Raw genomic sequence first — 20,199 nt, forward strand, 5'->3', positions numbered from 1 at the left:
CCTCTTGTAGATCAGTTACTTGATAATATTAGGCAAGCCAAGTTTGTTTCCAAGATAGAATTGTTAAAAGGATATTATCAAATTCCCTTAGATGAGAATACCAAGTTGCTGTCAGCTTTTATTGCCCCATTTGGACTATATCAGTATACTGTTCTGCCGTTTGGTCTGATGAATGCACCGGCAACATTTCAACAAGTGATGGATCAACTGCTAGGATCAATAGAAGGAGTAGGTGTGTACCTAGATGACATCGTGGTTTACTCTACAACGTGGGAAGAACATCTGAAGATTCTGAGGAAAGTTTTCAAGAAACTACAAGAAGGAGGATTAACAGTCAACCTAGAGAAGAGTGAGTTTGGAAAGGCAACTGTGCAGTATCTTGGGTTTGAAGTTGGGAAAGGCCTTCTTGCTCCAGTAAATGTTAATGTAGAAGGAATCCGTAGGGCTACCCCACCTACTACCAGGAAACAGCTACAGAGATTTTCAGGCATGGCTGGATTTTATCGTCGTTTCTGCCCAAATTTCTCAGCCGTAGTAGCTCCCTTGACAGACTTACCTAGTCCCAAAGCTAAGTTTGTTTGGACTCCAGAGTGTCAAGAATCCTTTGAGAAGGTAAAAGCCATTTTAACTTCAAGATCAGTACTTCAAGCTCCAGACTTCGACAAGAAATTTGTGATACAAGTTGATGCGTCGGACTGTGATGTTGGAGATATTCTACATTGAAAAAATTTGAAGTGTATGTGAATAGACCTAGGAATGAAGAAATTTTAGTATTGTCTGATCACAATACACTATCATTTATCCAGAGAATGAAAAATCATAATCAAAGACTGGCCAGGTGGTCTTTGTGCCTGCAACAGTATAACTTAAGAGTGCAACACATTAGTGGCAAAAACAATGTCGTTGCTGATTATTTATCTCGTTGCGAATCGTTGGATTCAACACCGTGATAAAAAATCTTCTGGGGGGAGGTATATTATATATTGCTACTTTTCAAATGCATATATCTCCTCTGTGACTGTATAAAATGTTATGTAGAATTGTGCAACATTTTTTCAGATTCCTAGATAGCTTAGAGATAGGATGTTTTAAAATGTGTGTTCAGATTTCGCATTACATAATGTAAAAGAATATCTATATAATGTAGAATGTAGAAAGAGAGGGATTTTCTTTGTCCATTCGAAACTACAATTGTTTCCCTTTTATGTCAGCACTGTGAGATTAGAGGAACTGCAAGATCCGTTTGCTTTCCTAATCTGTCAACACGTTTGATAAGCGAGCTCAAGACTTCATTTGGGTTTTGAGAATCTGTCATCACGTAAGATAAGGGCTTCTCCTTCGTCTCGATCGGGTACGAACATTATTGTATACTGGTCTCATATGTGTATGTCTTTGATCAAAGCCACGTGCAGGTTACACATTTTGTATATAAAGTTGCTTAAGATTTCGAAGCTTCTGGAAGCATTTGGGCCAAAAACGTTTTGTGTCATCTCCTCAGTCCAGTTTTCGCAAGGGAAGAAAATTTCATTAGATCTTAGATTCTTGAGGCGTTAACATCTCTCTCTCTCCCTCTCTCTCCATCGCATAGCACTTTTGATCTTAAAGTAACGTAACGATTTCGTACTTATAAACTGGTCACTCGTAACTTGAGAATTTCATATTTGATGTTTCTTCGAGTTTATTTAGTATTATTTAGTGTTTTTGTGGAATCTGAACAAACATTGTTGTTGTAACGGCACCTGGTTTTTGTTAAAGTGTAAAACAAGCCTGCAGCAAAGAAAGAAGTTGGTATACCAAAAAGGTAAAGTGTGTTATATTTTTATTAGTTGCAACTAATATCTAATGGTTATGATGGTTTGGTAAGAAACTAATAACTAATAAGCAGAACTTGACGAATAGTTGTAGACGCAGGTCGAGTGCGTAAACCAACTCGAAACAACTCAGCACACACCATTATTCAGCATCTGCAACCCTCGTGAGTGTATCCAACACCATCTTGTAACGAAACTGTAGATTCAACGTTTTTTAATGAAGGAAACGTGACTTCTATGCAAGTGCTACTCGCACCTGCCTCATCAAAGACTGTAGACTCCTGATTTATCCCAGAACCTATCCTGAGACGATATATCAAAGACATCTCATCCTTTGCAAAGGCAGTCCATAGAAACGCCATTTGTGTGCAGACTTGACTCAACCTCTGGTGCTGTAGAACGAAGTCATTTCCATCACCACCAACACGTAGAGTTGGGAATTCTCTAAAGTCATTGTGTGTCTGTATTTAAAAGGTCTACATGGTCATAAAATTACTAAAGTCTTGCTTTACCCCAAAAATCCGTTATTAATTAATATACTCAATCTACTAGTCAAATATTAAAAATTCCTCGCTAAACAAAATATAATCTTTACCCACTGAATCCTCACAAATAATCCCATATCTGACAAACACGCTATCAAAAGAGAACCCATAAAGTCTAACAGCAAAAACCCCTTTTATGGTTTATATAACTAACCTCCATAAAATATAATGCTGAACACCCCTTCTATCTAACTCACATACCCTGACAAATTATATCTCCTATCTAAAATAAAAATGCTATTTGGAGCTTAATCCCCATTACAACATCTCTCGAAAGAAAAGAAAAAAAGAAAAAGGAAAAAAAAGATAATAACAACAACAATAAGTGAACTTTCCCCCATTACACAGCGCACATAAGAGAAAAGGAAACATATATAATTCAGTATCTTTCCCAAAACGGAATGTGTACCGTTACAGAATTTGCTACCGCAGCAATCCCATCAACCAGAAACGACCGGAAAAGAATCCCCTTACATGATACACTCCGGTGGAATGCCATAATCAACATCTACGAGAATAGTGCAAATCTCTGAGTAATCAATTCCAAAGGGAAAAATCCGCAACCGGATTCATTACAGCATCATTAGCAAACATCCACCTGTGAACACCTCAGGTGCTTCGAACCGCACTACAGATTTGTCTAGTCAGACTCGCAACACCAGAAACCCTTATTCTCCAAATATCATCCCTTATTCTCCAAATATCATATACAGGAATTACCACATGCATATCATCACGTTTCTCAGTGAAGACAAACATTTGCCGTTTTACAACACCTTCCCACGTAAAATATTAACCCCGACATCTTACGCCAAAACGCCGCAGATTTGCGCATAATAAGAAAAAAAACAGTAGAAGGAAATAAAAGAGAGAAAACAAAACGTAAAAGGATTCCGCCACCAAATTGCAAAAAACAGACAGCAAGAAAAAAAATGCAATTGCGCAACAATATATTAATCACCACAACCATTTTTTTTCATTTTCGAGATGTGTTAACCTCGACCGACCTGGTTTTTCCTCTAAGACTACAAATCTGTTTCCAATTTTCTCTACAATGACTTTCAAAGGACCTTCAAACTTTGGGCCTAATTTGTAATTTAGTTCATTTCTCAAGTTAAGTTTTCAAAATACCTTGTCTCCGACATTGACCTTGGGATCAGGTGTTTTACTATTACTCTTCTGTACCATACCTCTGGTTGTGGATTTGAGATTACGGCTGAGACAAGCATATCTCTCTCTCTCGCTGTGGATACCAACGCCTCGATCGTATCCTCCCCATGATAAGGTATATGTAGTTAGCAAATCAAATGTGCCTCGTGCTGGACAACCAAACAAAGCTTCAAATGGGGACATTTTAATGGAATCACTAACCATAGTGTTAATACTATGTCTAACAACATTAACATATCTGTCCCAATTCTTATCATTACCACCTACAGTTTTCCTGAGAGCCTCAAGCACTTTCCTGTTTGCCCATTCGCACAAACCATTAGCCTCGGGTCTGTATGGAATAATTGTTACTTTCTGTATCCCCATGACTTCAGCTAAACATTCCAAGGTTTTGTTCACAAATTCCCTCCAATTGTCGGTTAATGGAACTTCGGGTGAGCCATATCTGCAAATGATACCATTGAAAAACGCTATGGCTACTTCTTCGGCCGTTTTATGCTTAAGTGGGAAAATTTCTACTATCCTCGTAAGTTCATCTATTATCACTATCAAGCACTTGTTCACATATCTAGACTCACAACAATTCCCTAGGATATCCATATGTATTCTCTGAAAAGGTCTACTTGGTATAGGATACGATCCTAATTTGCATGAAGTTGTCCTTGCAGGCTTACATGCGTTGCACACCGTACAATTCCTTACAAAATTTTCCACATCCTTCCCCATGTTTTTCCAAATGTATTTAGCACGAACCTCATCATACGTTTTTTCTATTCCCAAGTGTGGACTACCGAACCTGCAATGAACTATATCCAAAACCACTGGAATTAGGACCTTCGGAATTACGATCTGTGTCATATCTCCTTTACTTTCACAGGTTCTCAATTTATATCTAATTTTCCTAACCAATAGATTACTTTCCAACTCCAAACCCGAAAAAGGCAACTTATAACGTTTCCTAACTAATTCCCCTCCTAGAAACGCTTTTGCATCTGCTAAAATCTCGTCTTCATCTTGCCTTTGCTCTATGAGAGGTATATCCCATTGTATGGCCTCGCTAGTGACTTGTGCGACTTGGAAACCTTCCGTGTCGTGAAAACTCCTGCTGAGAGCATCAGCAACCACGTTAAATTTGCCCTCTATATATTTGAGCTTTGCATCAAAATCTCTGATAGTTAAAAACCATCGAGCTCTTTTAAAATGAACTAAGCTCGACACTATTGCAAAGGCTTCTTTATCTATGGCGGCCATGGATCTCTCGTTGCTGCCCTTTGTCCTGAACTTCCTGCTATAAAAAGCTATAGGATGGAATTTCCTATCAAACTTTTGCATAAGGCAAGCACTTATACTTTCCTGGCTTGCATCAGTCACTAATGTAAAAGGTTCGCTAAAATCCGGAAACTTCAAAACAGGGGGATTCATTAGCGCATCCTTGAGCTTTTGAAAACTCTCTGCCTGGGGTTCCTTCCATTGAAATTGAACGTCTTCCCGCAGTACATCGGTTAGGGGAGCTGCTATATTAGAGAACCCTTTCACAAACCTCCTGAAGAAACCAGCGATACCCAGGAATGACTTAACCTCTTTCTTTGATCTGGGGGTGCGAAAATTTGCTATTGCTTTGACTTTATCATCATTTACTCTAACCCCTTCCTTAGATATGACGTGGCCTAGATATGTGATCTGCTTTTTCAAGAATGAGCACTTGGCTAGCTTAATTTTCAACCCCGCTAATCTATGTTTTACGAGGCTATTAGTGCCCTTCCGTAGTTTATAAAGACCCCGAAGGTCCCTCACCATATCTCCGTGTTCCTTTGAGCCATAAGCTGTTTTAAAAAATGCTTGCAAATCCGTCCAGGTACAATATTTTGTAAATTGGAAACTCCTGCAATGATGGGAGAGATCTCCCCTATTGAAATCTAGCCAAGCTTTCGCCTCTCTAAATGCCTCTATATCGTCTGATATATTCTTTCAAGCTAAATAATTATTCACCCCTTCAATAAAAATTTGGACAGGTTGTGATAGAACACCATCTATCATCCCTCTGAAAGGACTCACACCCGCAATCACGTTCGTTACATGATGTAGTAGCGTTGTGGTACTCTTAGTATCCGCTATCTTTCTCTGCTTCCGAAAGCTATTTTGTTCTATAAGATTCCCCGATCTCAATAACATCAATGAATTTATATACACAAAACCCAATCCAGAAAAATTAATACAAATTTTCCCCCAATAATGGATACCAAAAGGCCAACGCGCCCCATGCCCAGTATATCATCCCACGAAAGCAACAACAAACAACAAAAAAAAAAAAAAAAAAAAAAAAAAAAAATAGGGAGGGGATAGAAAGAAAAAAAAAAGGGAGGGGATAGAAAAAGGAAAAAAAAATGCAAAATGCTTACTAAGCGATACACCCCGGCGACTGTCTCACACACACCAACTCTCGCCTCTCTCTCTCTCTCTCTCTCTCTCTCTCTCTCTCTCTCCTCTCTAAGGGCGTGACTCGCAACAAAGAACTTCGCTCGAGTATATTCACCACAAACAAACAAAAGGAATATAAACAACAAAAAAAGTAAAAAAAAATATAAAAGATAAAAAGGAGAAAATAAGAAAGAACGCTTGAAAATACACTCACATCTTCATACGACTGGAAACTGAATTCGTATACGCACCGCAAATATGCGTGACCTGTTTACCACACTCATGAAACACTTTAATACGTCGAAAATTAAACTTTTCCCCTTCAGGTTTTAAAACACTGGTATTCAAGAATCCCAAGAGGGCTGACACTGACTTAGCCCGAGAAACATACAGCTTCTCACTGGCAAACCCATTGAATCAGCAAAAGGAGCCCCGAGTTGCCTGTGACATGATTATAACCCCTATTCCTTACCAAAAAAAACATCTATGTCTAACTGGTCACCAGTCTCTTCGTTAGCGTACCTACAGCTTATAAAATATATAAAAAGCCTCTTAAACCGGCTGCCACCACTCTTACCTCCCCTTTTATTAAAACTACACAAATTGGAAACCCTTACCTGTTGTCAATGGTGCCCTCTGTCTGCAAACATGTCATTAGGCTATTAAGATCATGTCAGTATAAAAATATACTATTCATTACCCAAAGCAGATGAATATATAATAGAACAAACAAAATGATTTAAACAAGGTTCCAATAGTTGACAAAAACCCAAATCTGCCCATAAAGAAAACTAGTAAGTTATCACTCTACCCTCCTAAGAATTCACTCCCAGACCCAAAATGTCAATAGGTTTATTATATTAGTCAGGTTAGAGAATCCCATCTCTAGTACCATGGAATAGAACCCATCTGTAATAAAGATAACAATGGATAAAAGATACACTTCACACATCACTCTTTTCAAAGTAATTAAGTAAAAGAATGTATTTCACACCTCTCTCTTTTCAAAGGTAACGGTTTTCTAAGTCTTACAAAAATATGTGCCATACCTTTACGATGTGGGTTTTCTCTCCCGGCACCTGACATGTACCAACTGACCTCTTTCTTCTCACCAAAAGGAATGTGACTTTCGCAAGTGCCCTGGTCTATTAGACCTGCAACATCCGTACAAACGAATGTACATACTTGACGACAAGACGAGCGGTCTCTCGGTTAAAACGCTTACGTACCAAATTCCTTCACTCAAGAAAGCTGCCCCTACAGCTCAGCCTGTCTCCAAGCAAGACATGATATGTGATTCACTAACATTACACACATGTGTATATATATATATATATATATATATATATATATATATATATATATATATATATATATATATATATATATATATATATATACAGTAGTACCTCGAGATACAAAAGGCTCAACTTACGAAAAACTCGAGATACGAAAGCCAATGCGAAAAATTTAACGGCTCTCCTTACAAAAAGTTTTCAAGATACGAAAGGTTTCTGAAAGTCCGAGATTCGCCCGAACCACCGATAACAATTTAGAAACTCGCGCGCCGCCAACTTAGTAGACTCACCACCATCCTCCTGCTCTCCCATTGGTTCCTGATGCTAGTCACCGCCATGAGATCCTTCTCTCCTATTGGACAGCATCCCTCCCATCATGCATCAATGTACGTATACGTGGTGGCATGCCTACCTCGTCCACTTTGTACCAGCATCGTTATCGTATGCACGCGGTATTCGTTCGGTCTAACGATTTCGTTTAGTAATGTAAATTCGTTAGCGATTTCGTTGCAGTATACATACTTTATCGTGTTGTGTGAGAACTTTATTCTACTTATACGTAAATTACGTACAAGATAACGTAGTCATAGGTCCCAAGAAAGTTGAAATTCACGGAAAGAAGCGAATGCTGCTCTTTGGAGACAAAAGATGGAGATCATCAAAGAAGTATGAAGCTGGTATGTGATTGAGTGTGATCGCCAAGGAATACGGCCGAACAAATCCGTCGACAATAGGCACCATCCATTAAACAGAAGGAAGGCCATCAAAAGCAGCTACACCTTCCAAGAGCATCACTATTTTGTCCAGCAAGAGGACCCACGTGCACGACGAGATGGAACGGCTGCTTCTTGTCTGGATAAAAGACAAAGAAATCGCTGGCGATACGGTAACGGACACGGCAACCTCCAACAAGGCCAGCGCTATTTTCGGCGATTTGACATCAACGCAAACCCCAGAGTTCAAGGCTTCGCGTGGCTGGTTCGAGAAATTTTGTAAACGAACTGGCATCCATTCGGTGGTGCGGCATGGGGAGGCTGCCAGCTCGGACACAAAAGCGGCTGAAGCATTTAGAAAGTCTTTCGACGAGATGATGACCAAGGAAGGCTACAGTTCTCAGCAGGTTTTCAACTGTGATGAGACTTGCCTTTTTTGGAAAAAAAATGCCTCGTCGGACGTACATCACGGAGGAAGAGAAGAAGCTACCCGGGCATAAGCCTATGAAAGACAGGCTTACGCTCGCACTTTGTTCCAACGCCAGTGGGGATTGCAAGGTGAAGCCCCTACTGGTGCATCATTCCGAGACTTCTCGAGCCTTCAAGGCCCACAAAGTGCTTAAGGAAGAAGCTTCCAGTGATGTGGAGGGCTAATGCACAAAAGCCTGGGTAACGAGGCTTTTGTTCACCGAGTGGGTAAATCTGTGTTTCGGCCTGACAGTGAAGAAATTTTTGGAAGAGAAGCGCCTCCCCTGAAATGTCTGCTGGTGTTGGACAATGCCCCTCCCCACCCTCCTGGCCTCGAGGAAGATATCCTAGTGGAGTATTCCTTCGTCAAGATTCTTTTTCTTCCGCCCAACACCACCCCCTCTCCTCCAGCCCATGGACCAGCAAGTGATAGCGAACTTTAAGAAGCTGTACACGAAACATCTTTTCAAGAGATGTTTCGACATCACTGATACCACAAACCTCACCTTGCGTCAATTTTGGATGGAGCATTTCGACATCGTCATTTGCATCCAACTCATCGACCAAGCTTGGCAGGTTTCGAGGTGAACTTTGAATTCCTCATGGAGGAAACTCTGGGTTGATACCGTGTCCGCCCAAGACTTCGAGGGATTCGATGTGGGCGAAGCTGGTGCTGCAGAGTCAGAAACAGTTGACGATCTCTAAACTGTTTCCCAACCAGATCTTGAAGAGATTGTTGCACTCGACAAGTCCATGGGGCTGGTCATCGACGAGGACGACATCAACGACCTTCTCGAGGAGCACCAAGAGGAGCTTACGACGGATGACCTGAAGGAGTTGGAGGCCATGCAACATAACGTCGTTCAAGAGGATTCTCTAGCAGCGGCGAGGAAGAGGAGGAGGACCCTATGACAACGGCAGAAATTAAGGATGCTCTAGCCGCTTTTCATAAAGTGCAATCGTTTATAGAAAAAAGACCCCCCGAAAAGGCTCACACAGGTCGTATGCTTGCACAGTTCGATGACGTTTGCCTGAGTCGTTTCAGGAACATTGTGAAAAGTAGGCAGAAGCAATCTTTCTTGGATCATTATTTTTTAAAGAGGCCTTTAGCATTAGCAGGAGTTAGCAAAAAGGAAAAACCAAGTATAAAAAACAGAAAGTTGAAAGCAAAAAGGAAGAACCAAGTGTTGAAAAACAGGAAGTTGAAAGCAAAAAGGAAGAACAAAGTGATAAACAGATAGTTGAAAAGTGGTGATGAAGTTGAAATTCTGTAAAAAAAAAAAAAAAAAAAAAAACCTACGTAAAAGTTAAAAAAAGTAGAAAAAAAAGTTAAAAATCAAAAAAAGAAAAAAAAAATGTTTAATTTTAGTTTTTTTGTAAAGTTAAGTGTTACAGTTTTGTTAAAGTGTTTCGTAAATTTTAGTTTATGTGTTTTCCTTACATTTTTTTGTTTTTTCGTAAAGTTAAGTGTACGTATGTATGTATGTATCTGCCGTTTGTCCTCCTCCTCCTCTGCCGCCACTTTCGGAGATAGCCTCACTCGAAAGGTAAGCTTCCACATTTTATGTACAGTATTTCTTGTATACCATATACATTAATACACTTTATTTACAGGTTAATTTACATTTTGTTATTAAGTTAGGTAGTGAATAGTTCAAATTGTTGTAGTATTTCATTGTTTATAGGTCAATTTAGCTTTATTATGAAATTTACTGGGGTGTTTTTTGGAGGGCTTGGAATGGATTAGCCATTTTACATGTAAACTGTGGTCCAAGATACGAAAACCTCATGATATGAAGCGTGCCTCGGAACGGATTAATTTTGTATCTCGAGGTACTACTGTATATATATATATATATATATATATATATATATATATATATATATATATATATATATATATATATATATATATATATATATATAATACATATACAGAACCAATATTCCACTTACAGAAAGAGCACATTAGATTCTCTCAGGCAGGTTTCTTTGATGTAAATTGAAATTAATCTCATAAGTTTCTTCTAAAGATTAAAGTCTCTCTCTCTCTCCTCACTCTCTCTCTCTCTCGTCTCTCTCTCTCTCTCTCTCTCTCTCTCTCTCTCTGCGAACAAAAATCCAAAGGCGAGTTCTCTATTTGATCTTTTGCTCTATATTTTTTAGGTGGGGAAAAAGTAATGTGATTAAACAACTGAGAACAGAATACACGTGAATAGAACTTCTCTCTCTTGCTCTCCTTTCGGGAGACGAGTTCTCTGGAGTCAAAAAAGAAGAAGAAGAAGAAGAAGAAGAAGAAGAAGAAGAAGAAGAAGAAGAAGAAGATTGTTGAGGCTGTCAGCCAAAGCACTGTGGCACTTACGGTCATTCATCAGCGCTGAAGACAGCGAAGACAGGGAGTTGGAGTGCATGTTATGAATCCTGGAGAGAGAGAGAGAGAGAGAGAGAGAGAGAGAGAGAGAGAGAGAGAGAGAGAGAGAGAGGTGATAACCTCAGAGGCACCGTAGCAAAAACTTGAGTCGATTCAGTTACTCGGTCAAGAGGACATCGTTTCCTTTCGTGACTATTTCTCTCATTCCATCTTACTTTCCTTATTCAAATTTTCAGCTGAAAACCCTTATTATGGACAGACTCAACGGACTATGATAAACCCAAGAGGACTCCAAAGTGAAATCAACCTTCAGAGAGAGACAAGGTAATGTAAAAGGTGAGAAATAAATATGAAGGAATTGGGCTTAAATATTTAGAGATCAGAAGATTCCACTCTGCTCTGGGTAAACTATTACACATTTTAGTAGTAGCAGAGATAAAACTGCTGCCAAAATGAGTCATATTATAAACTAATCAATGAACACTTTCGTTCATGGTGTCTCTCTCTCTTTCCACTTGGATTTGTGTTAAAGACAGACTAAACGAGCCTTTTGTATCACTCTCTTTCTTTCACGTGTAGCAGATGATCCCGTTCATCGCTCTGGGAAATTCAATTACCTGCCACACTGGCTCATCTTGGAGAGAGAGAGAGAGAGAGAGAGAGAGAGAGAGAGAGAGAGGAGAGAGAGAGAGAGCGTTTGTTTTTGGAGAACCATTTTGAAATCAATATCAGTAGAGTTGAAATTTTGCTTCTTTTGAAAGTGTGTGCGTGCGTGTGTGTGTGTGCGTGCGCGCGCGTGTGCACCTCAGACTTTAATAATGAAATAACCTCTCTCTCAGATATTCCTAAACCTTACGATCTCTTTTTGTGACAACTCCAGACCAACACCGGAGATTAGCGCATCACATCGAATATTTCACTTTCTTGTGTCAACTGCAATGCCACCTAACTAACTGGTATTATATATATAATATATATATATATATATATATATATATATATATATATATATATATATATATATATATATATATATATAGAACTACAAATGTTCCTTTAATATCTAATTCGCTCACCTCTGGAAATTAATTATATTTTTCATATATGTTTAACCGAGGGGGATTTATTAAGCGATAATAGAATTGGCAATCGACAGACGCGACCCCATCGACCTCTCAATTCTAGGACCGGGAGTGAAGCGGGGTGGTTTTTGGGGCTTCACTGACAGTCCTAGAATTTAGAGGTCGATGGTTCGCGTCTGTCGATCGCCAATTCTATTATCGCTTAATAAATTCCCCCTCGGTTAACATATGAAAATATATTAATTCCGAGGTAGAGCGAATTAGATATTAAAGGACATTTGTAGTTCGATATATGTATATGAAATTCCACGGTAATGTGAGATATATATATATATATTATATATATATATTAAATATATATATATATATATATATATATATATTAGTAATGAACCACTCTTGGGGTCATCAGGTTCTTTAATAAAAAAAAAAACTGGAACTGGGGAGACTAGGAGACCAGAGGCAATACAAGGAGAAGAGAACAAAATAAATCTACAGAATACCTTATAACTAGTTTATTAAATTTATATCCTATACAAAGCAATTCACATATTTACAAGCGAGTTGAGGGTTCAGCCAAACTAAATAAAAATGAACAATGTTGCCTTACAAAAATAACAGCCAACAGCAACATTGCAGAAGCACAGCACAAAAACAGTAGTAGACATAATCATAAAATAATTAAGCAGGTCAAACAAATTACCAGGGCCATAACACTTGCCAGACATCACAAACTAATGTGAACACCGGAGCCATAACACATGCTCAAAAACAATAATAAAGCATGTCATAAATAAATATGAAAACACCCAGAGCCATACACTTGCTCAAAACACAATAGTCCAACCCCAGCTCAAATACAAATTAACTGGCCATACACTTACCCCACAAATAACGGTATGAAAAACACAAATCCAGCTGTATAAATAATCAATAAATAAATTATAATCTCCATTGATAAAGGATGAATCCCCCTTCGAACTCAAACTGCATCCCAACAACTGATTGCGCCAACCAGACGAACGTCAGAACAGTCTTACTGTTGTCCACAGGTAACTACACTGATGACTATGTTTCAGCCACCATCCATCCTTCATCAGAATATTCCCCAACTTAGAGCAGACACTGCAATTCCAAGCAAATACTCCAAACTGTTGGATAACCAAGTGGCGTTCTCATTCTCGACCAGCATTGGCCAACAAGTAACCAATACCTACTGCTGTCGAGATCTGGACTGGCTGCTGTGCTGAACCAAACTGTTTCTGAAAAGAAGTGGACGGAAAAAGTCGCCTTGCTTCAACAAAACCTAACACAAGAGGGAAGGTGAAACAATCAAACAAGCCACACCAGGCTGTTACAATTTCAAATAATAAAACTAGAGTAAAACCTTACAAATGTTATGAACCACTATCGGGTTTATCAGGTTCTTTAAAAAAGAAATAATTGAAAAAAGTATCAGGACTTGAAAATCTGGCAGCAATTGAGACTGTCAAAGGAGGACGAAACCAAGTAATACAAAACAAGAGACCTTTAGACTAATTTATTATATATATATAATTTACAACTGTTTGAATTCAGTATGTACATGAAAGTATCAGTGACAAAGTAAAAATTTTAGGCAAAAATAATCAAATTTAATCCGAAAGTTATCAGATAAGGCAAACATTAAAACAATCAGCATGACAATCTTTAAGAAACAATGGTTATAAGCAGGGGGAAAAATAATTACTTACATACGGATTTGTAAAATGCCATTACAATTAATAAAATAACCTCAGTATGAGTAGATACCTAATAGTTAAGAATATACACCATAAAAATGTTACTACTTATAAGCAGGGGGAAAAACAATTACTTTACATAAGGATTAGTAAAATGCCATTACAATTAATACAATAACCTCAGGTGGGTAGATATCTAATAGTTAAGAAGATACACCATAAAATTTACAATTATTGACACAATTAACAAAAAAGACTAAAAAACAAAAGCAGGATTAAACACTGCCCAAAATAATCAATTTCATGATTACTTTTAAACATTGATACACAAACCTGGAGAAAACCTTAGGCACAAAAGTCCTCTACAGTAAATAATGCAGTACACTCCCATACCCAGGAAACCGTTGCAACTAGCAGAGATAACACCTGAGGACGCCACTGAGAATACCTCCCGAAATATTTATCCAGCTGAAACTGTACACAACACAGACAAAGCTGCCCTTGAAGAGAACAGACGATGCTGCACACACAACGCAGACGAAACTACCCTTCAGGAGAACACAGACGAAGCTGCAACTCTGAAGTCGTGGTTCTCAACATAACGCAGACGAGGCAGTTAACCCAGACAAAACTGGCTCTGCTGAACATCTTGATGCTCGTCCTTAACCCTGCAGGGCCTCAGTCGTAAACCAAATAGCCATTACGGACTCCAAACGGGACCGTACAGAACTCCCCTGCTGCTTATAACCTGCTCAGGTCTCTGTACCTTACTGACTGAAGCTGTCAGACACCGGCTGTCGGACGTTACCTTACCTCCACCTCTTCTACCAATAAACAAGAGGTGAAACGACCCTCACTGGGAAACAACCTGAAACAACCGTTTCGATCGTCCGAGACAAGAAAACAATAAATGAGGTGCTTAATACCCTTACAATATATTTATATATATATATATATATATATATATATATATATATATATATATATATATATATATATATATATATATATATATATATATATATATATATAATTTATCACACAATTGTTCTATGCATTAATACAATTAATAACAGGACCTCAATTAAACTGGATGGTATCTAGCAGAGATATTTACCCAGGAAAAGTTACAAGCTTTCCAGGAATAAATGTCCTAATCATCTGGTATCATCCGAGTTAAATGAGGCCCTGTTATTAATATATATACACACATATATAATATAGATGTAGTGCAGGTGTAGAGGATATATATAGACACAAGTGTATTTGCATGCGTGCATTTGTCGGCGAGAACACACACATTGAAAATCTTGCATTACAATTCTCACGCTCGATAATCCTCTAACCTTTCTCTGTCCATCCTTGATGGAAGAGTTAGCGTAACGTTAGCAGTGCTTGGTCTTTTTATTTATTTATTTATTTTTTTTTTGTGGCCCCGCCTCCTTACTTGGGGAATGCTTGGCTGATCTATCGCTCTGTCTGTCTGTTTCACAACTAGTCAGCTCTCCAGTAAAAAGCAAAGCGCTCTACATTCTATTGGTTAATGAAGCGTCCTGAGCTGGTTACGTCAGGAACTGAAGGTGTCGTAGTGACGTCACATGCAGAATTCATACGACTGAGACCCAGGGTATATATTCTTTTAAGGTGATGTCATAAGGAACTTTAGATTAAATTGTTATAAACTCTCTTCATTATGTTAAGCCTTTGTGTCTTTATCTGCTGTCTGACTTCCCTTTGGAGCCCCCTTGGGTTTATAGCCTGTTGGCTTTGTCCGTAAGATCCCGTAGGAGGGCAGTGCCGTCAGTGCACCTCATTTTTTTTTTTTTTTGAATGGTGTTTTTACGTTGCTAGGAACCAGTGGTTATTCAGCAACAGGACCACTGGCTTTACGTGACTTCCGAACCACGTCGAGAGTGAACTTCTATCACCAGAAACACACATCTCTCACCCCTCAATGGAATGCTCGAAAATCGAACTCGCGGCCACCGAGGCAGCACGCCAACACCATACCGACCTCGCCATCGAGGCGCTCGGTGCACCTTATGCGGTGTACTGTAGGTTCTTTGCAGCGTCCCTTCGACCCTTAGCTACAATCCTTTTCATTCCTTTAACTGTACCTCTATTCCTATTCTCTCTTCCATTTTACTTTCCACCCTCTCCTAACAATTGATTGGTTTTCCTCCTGTTAAACCTTGTAAACGGTTTTACTCCCAATCTCCCTTTCAGCGCCGAATGGCCTTATAGGCCCCAGCGCTTGGCCTTTTGGTCTAAATTCTAAATGCTATACTACTATATTTGTCCGTTAGAGTTGTCAGATGAAGATCAGAATGAAGTATTCTTATTGTCAATTATTTCCATTTTCGTTTTCTGTTATTCTTATTCAGTTTCTATGACTCCCATTGGCCGGGAAAACAATCTACTGCACATTATTTCTTTCCTGCAGAGAGCGAATAGGTGGTAAATATGCAGTAAATGTGCCACACTGTAGAAATTGTCGAACTTCTCAGTTCTAGAGGTCGTTTATACCTCACACCGTTGGACTGTGGAACAGTCTTCTTGAGGATGTTGTAAAAACTGGAACTTTAAAGTTAAAGTGAAGATGCAATGTATGACTGCCCAAAAATAATTCTTCTTGCAATTCAGTTATACATTTATGTGTCTACCTATTGTTTAACAATTTAATAATTCATCCTTTGTGTTTCTCTCCTAATAATTGATCTCTTCTGAAGTATTTTCCTTTACCTGCCATTACTTCTTTCAAATGAACATCCTATTCTTTGGAAGCTTGAATTTCAAGTCAATGGCCCATGTGAGCTTGTTTCATATAAATATGGTTCATCTTCTTAATAATAATAATAATAATAATAATAATAAATAATAATAATAATAATAATAATAATAAATAAAATAATAATAATATGAATAAAAGCCATAACACATGGGGCAGTGGGCAGTGCCAGTAATCAGATACAGCGCAGGAATAGTGGAATGGACGAAGGCAGAAACTCCGCAGCATAGATCAGAAAACCAGGAAACATATGACAATACACAAAGCACTACACCCAAGAGCAAATACGGACAGACTATACAATAACACGAAAGGAAGGAGGGAGAGGACTACTAAGTATAGAGGACTGCGTCAACATCGAGAACAGAGCACTGGGCAATATCTGAAAACCAGTGAAGACGAGTGGCTAAAGAGTGCATGGGAAGAACGACTAATAAAAGTAGACGAAGACCCAGGGGAGAAATATACAGAGACAGGAGGATGACAGACAGAACAGAGGACTGGCACAACAAACCAATGCACGGACAATACATGAGACAGACTAAAGAACTAGCCAGCGATGACACATGGCAATGGCTACAGAGGGGAGAGCTAAAGAAGGAAACTGAAGGAATGATTACAGCGGCACAAGATCACCGCCCTAAGAACCAGATCATGTCAAAGAACGATAGACGGAAATAACATCTCTCCCTATGTAGGAAGTGCAATACGAAAAATGAAACCATAAACCACATAGCAAGCGAATGCCCGGCACTTGCACAGAACCAGTACAAAAAGAGGCCTGATTCAGTGGCAAAAGCCCTCCACTGGCGCCTGTGCAAGAAACATCAGCTACCTTGCAGTAATAAGTGGTACGAGCACCAACCTGAGGGAGTGATAGAAAACGATCAGGCAAAGATCCTCTGGGACTATGGTATCAGAAACAGATGGGGTGATACTGCAAACAGGACCAGACGTGACGTTGATTGACAAAGTCAAGAAGAAAAGTATCACTCATTGATGTCGCAATACCATGGGACACCAGAGTTGAAGAGAAAGAGAGGGAAAAAATGGATAAGTATCAAGATCTGAAAATAGAAATAAGAAGGATATGGGATATGCCAGTGGAAATTGTACCCATAATCATAGGAGCACTAGGCACGATCCCCAAGATCCCTGAAAGGAATCTAGAAAAACTAGACGCTGAAGTAGCTCCAGGACTCATGCAGAAGAGTGTGATCCTAGAAACGGCACACATAGTAAGAAAAGTGATTGACTCCTAAGGAGGCAGGATGCAACCCGGAACCCCACACTATAAATACCACCAAGTCGAATTGGAGGACTGTGATAGAGCAAAGAAAAAAAAATAATAATAATAATAATGAAACACTATAAAGTCACTTTGAAATATAAGTGAAGGCAAAGTTATATCTGAATATAAGACGGTCCTAGAGAAGCGCCTCATTGATTTATGAATATTTGGCGATAAAGCCAAGCTCTGAGTTCTTCCAGCCATGCAGTGCTCAAGGTGAAGAAGAGGGAGTTGGAGTGGTTGGACAGCAAATATAGGAGAAAGGAAATGGGAATGGAGGAGAAGTAAAAGGTTCAGAAGCTATGGACGATGGGATGCGGCAAACTACCATTTTTAATACCTATACAGTCCACCACACGAGATGCACAGACGACCCATGCCCCTTAAGGGGAATAAAAGCGCCTCAGAGAATTGACATCCATAGACCTCTCTCTCTCTCTCTCTCTCTCTCTCTCTCTCTCTCTCTCTCTCTCTATTCAGATGAATCTAAATACTTGCAGCAATTTGAATATGATGATGGTGATAATGGTGATGAAAATGATGACGATGGTCTTGTGGTGCAGGAAATGTCAAAGGATTTTGACATGGAATAAAAGTCGACGTTTTGAAACGCTTCAAACTTTTGACATTTAAATTATTACCCCGCATGAATGTCATTGAAGTTTTAGTTTTTTCTCCCTGCCATTAACGGCACGGTGGTAAAGTGATATTTAGGGAATAATAATAATAATAATAATGAATAATAATAATAATAACATAATAATAATAAGAATAATAATAATAAGAATGATGATGATGATAAATAGGGAGGAGTGATTGAGGAAAACAACCAGGCAACGATTCCACTGGGGACTATGGTAATAAGAACAGATAGGGTTGATACATGGCCAATAGACCAGCATGACGTTTGATGACAAAATCAAGAAGAAAGTATCACTCACTGGTGTCGCAATACCATGAACACCAGAGTAGATAAGAAAGCGAGGAAAAATTGATAAGTATCAAGACCTGAAAAATAGGAATGATATGGGATATGCCAGTTGAAATTGTACCCATAACCATAGGAACGCTACGCAATCCCAGATCCCTGAAAAGGAACCTGGAAAAACTAGATGCTGAAGCAACTTCAGGACTCTTGTAGAAGAGTGTGCTACTAGAAAGAGTGCACATAGTAAGAAAAAGTCATGGACTCCTGAGGAGGCAGGATGCAACCTGAAACCCCACACTATAAAACCACCCAGTTGAATAGGATGACTGTGATGGACACTTCCCCGCACCCCCTACCAAAATAAATAAATAAAGTAATTAATACTAATAATAAATGTGGCCAAGTCCATACTACAACCACGATTACTACATTATAAAAAAGAATTAAACAAAATCCATGTCAGGAATTTGAGTTATTATTCGCTTGTGCGTTTGGTAGGCTTAGTAATAATGGTGAGAGGAAATACCACAGGTTAATTTTTTTTATATGTTATCTCATAAGTGGAGTTAAATTATAAGTAATGTACCACTGCAAGTGTGTTCCACTTTTCTGTGTGTAATAAAAAGCAAAGAATGTGATCATACTAAGCAAGAATAATTATCTCGGTCAGATTTCGAATCATTATATTTTTCTGATGGCTGTGATTTGTTAGAAAGCCTGAGACATTACCGACTAATAATTTTTCTAATTTTATACATGTCAATACAACATGATATAACGTTATGAATGTTTAAGTATGAACTATTCTGAAAAGAGTTCTGTACTGGATGAGAAAGAATATCAAATTATTTTCTTATTCTCGAAATTTATCTCAACATTTCTTAAGAGTAAATAGTTCTCTTCCCCCCTCCCCCCGCCCCCATTTTCATAATTTTGAGAGCAACGTGCGATACACATTCCCCAAAATGTTCATGGTTTTTGAGAGCAACGTATGATACACATTCCCCAAATTTGTATCATTGACAGTAAACATAATGATATATTCCCCAAAATGTTCATGGTTTTGAGGGCAACGTACTATATAGATTTCCTAAAATGTTCATGATTTAGACTGCAACGTATGGTATATTACCCCAAAAAGTTCATGGTTTTAAGAGCAACATAAGATATGATTCCCCCAAATGTAGTTCATAATTTTGAAGCAACATATGATGTACAATCCACCAGATGTTCATAATTTAGAGAGCAACATATGATATACATTCGCCAAAATGTTCATGATACTGAGAGCAATACATAATATAGATTCCTAAAAAATTTTATGCTTTTGAGAGTAAGGTAAGAAATACATTTCTTTAAATGTTCATTATATTGAGAGCAAATTATTATATAAATTCCTCAAAATGTTCATGATTTTGAGAGCAGCACATTTTAGTTATACAGTATAATTATTTTGTCTTAAGGCGTATATTATAAGCCTTAAGAGAAAATAATTAGAGATAATTCTTACATTTAATCCAAGTGACAAAACAACGTCAGGAATATGGCAAACAACTGCTGCTTGCGTCCCGGAAATATATCAAACCAGCCTCTTT

Source organism: Macrobrachium nipponense, chromosome 21 (assembly GCF_015104395.2).
Source record: "Macrobrachium nipponense isolate FS-2020 chromosome 21, ASM1510439v2, whole genome shotgun sequence".
Taxonomy (NCBI): domain Eukaryota; kingdom Metazoa; phylum Arthropoda; class Malacostraca; order Decapoda; family Palaemonidae; genus Macrobrachium; species Macrobrachium nipponense.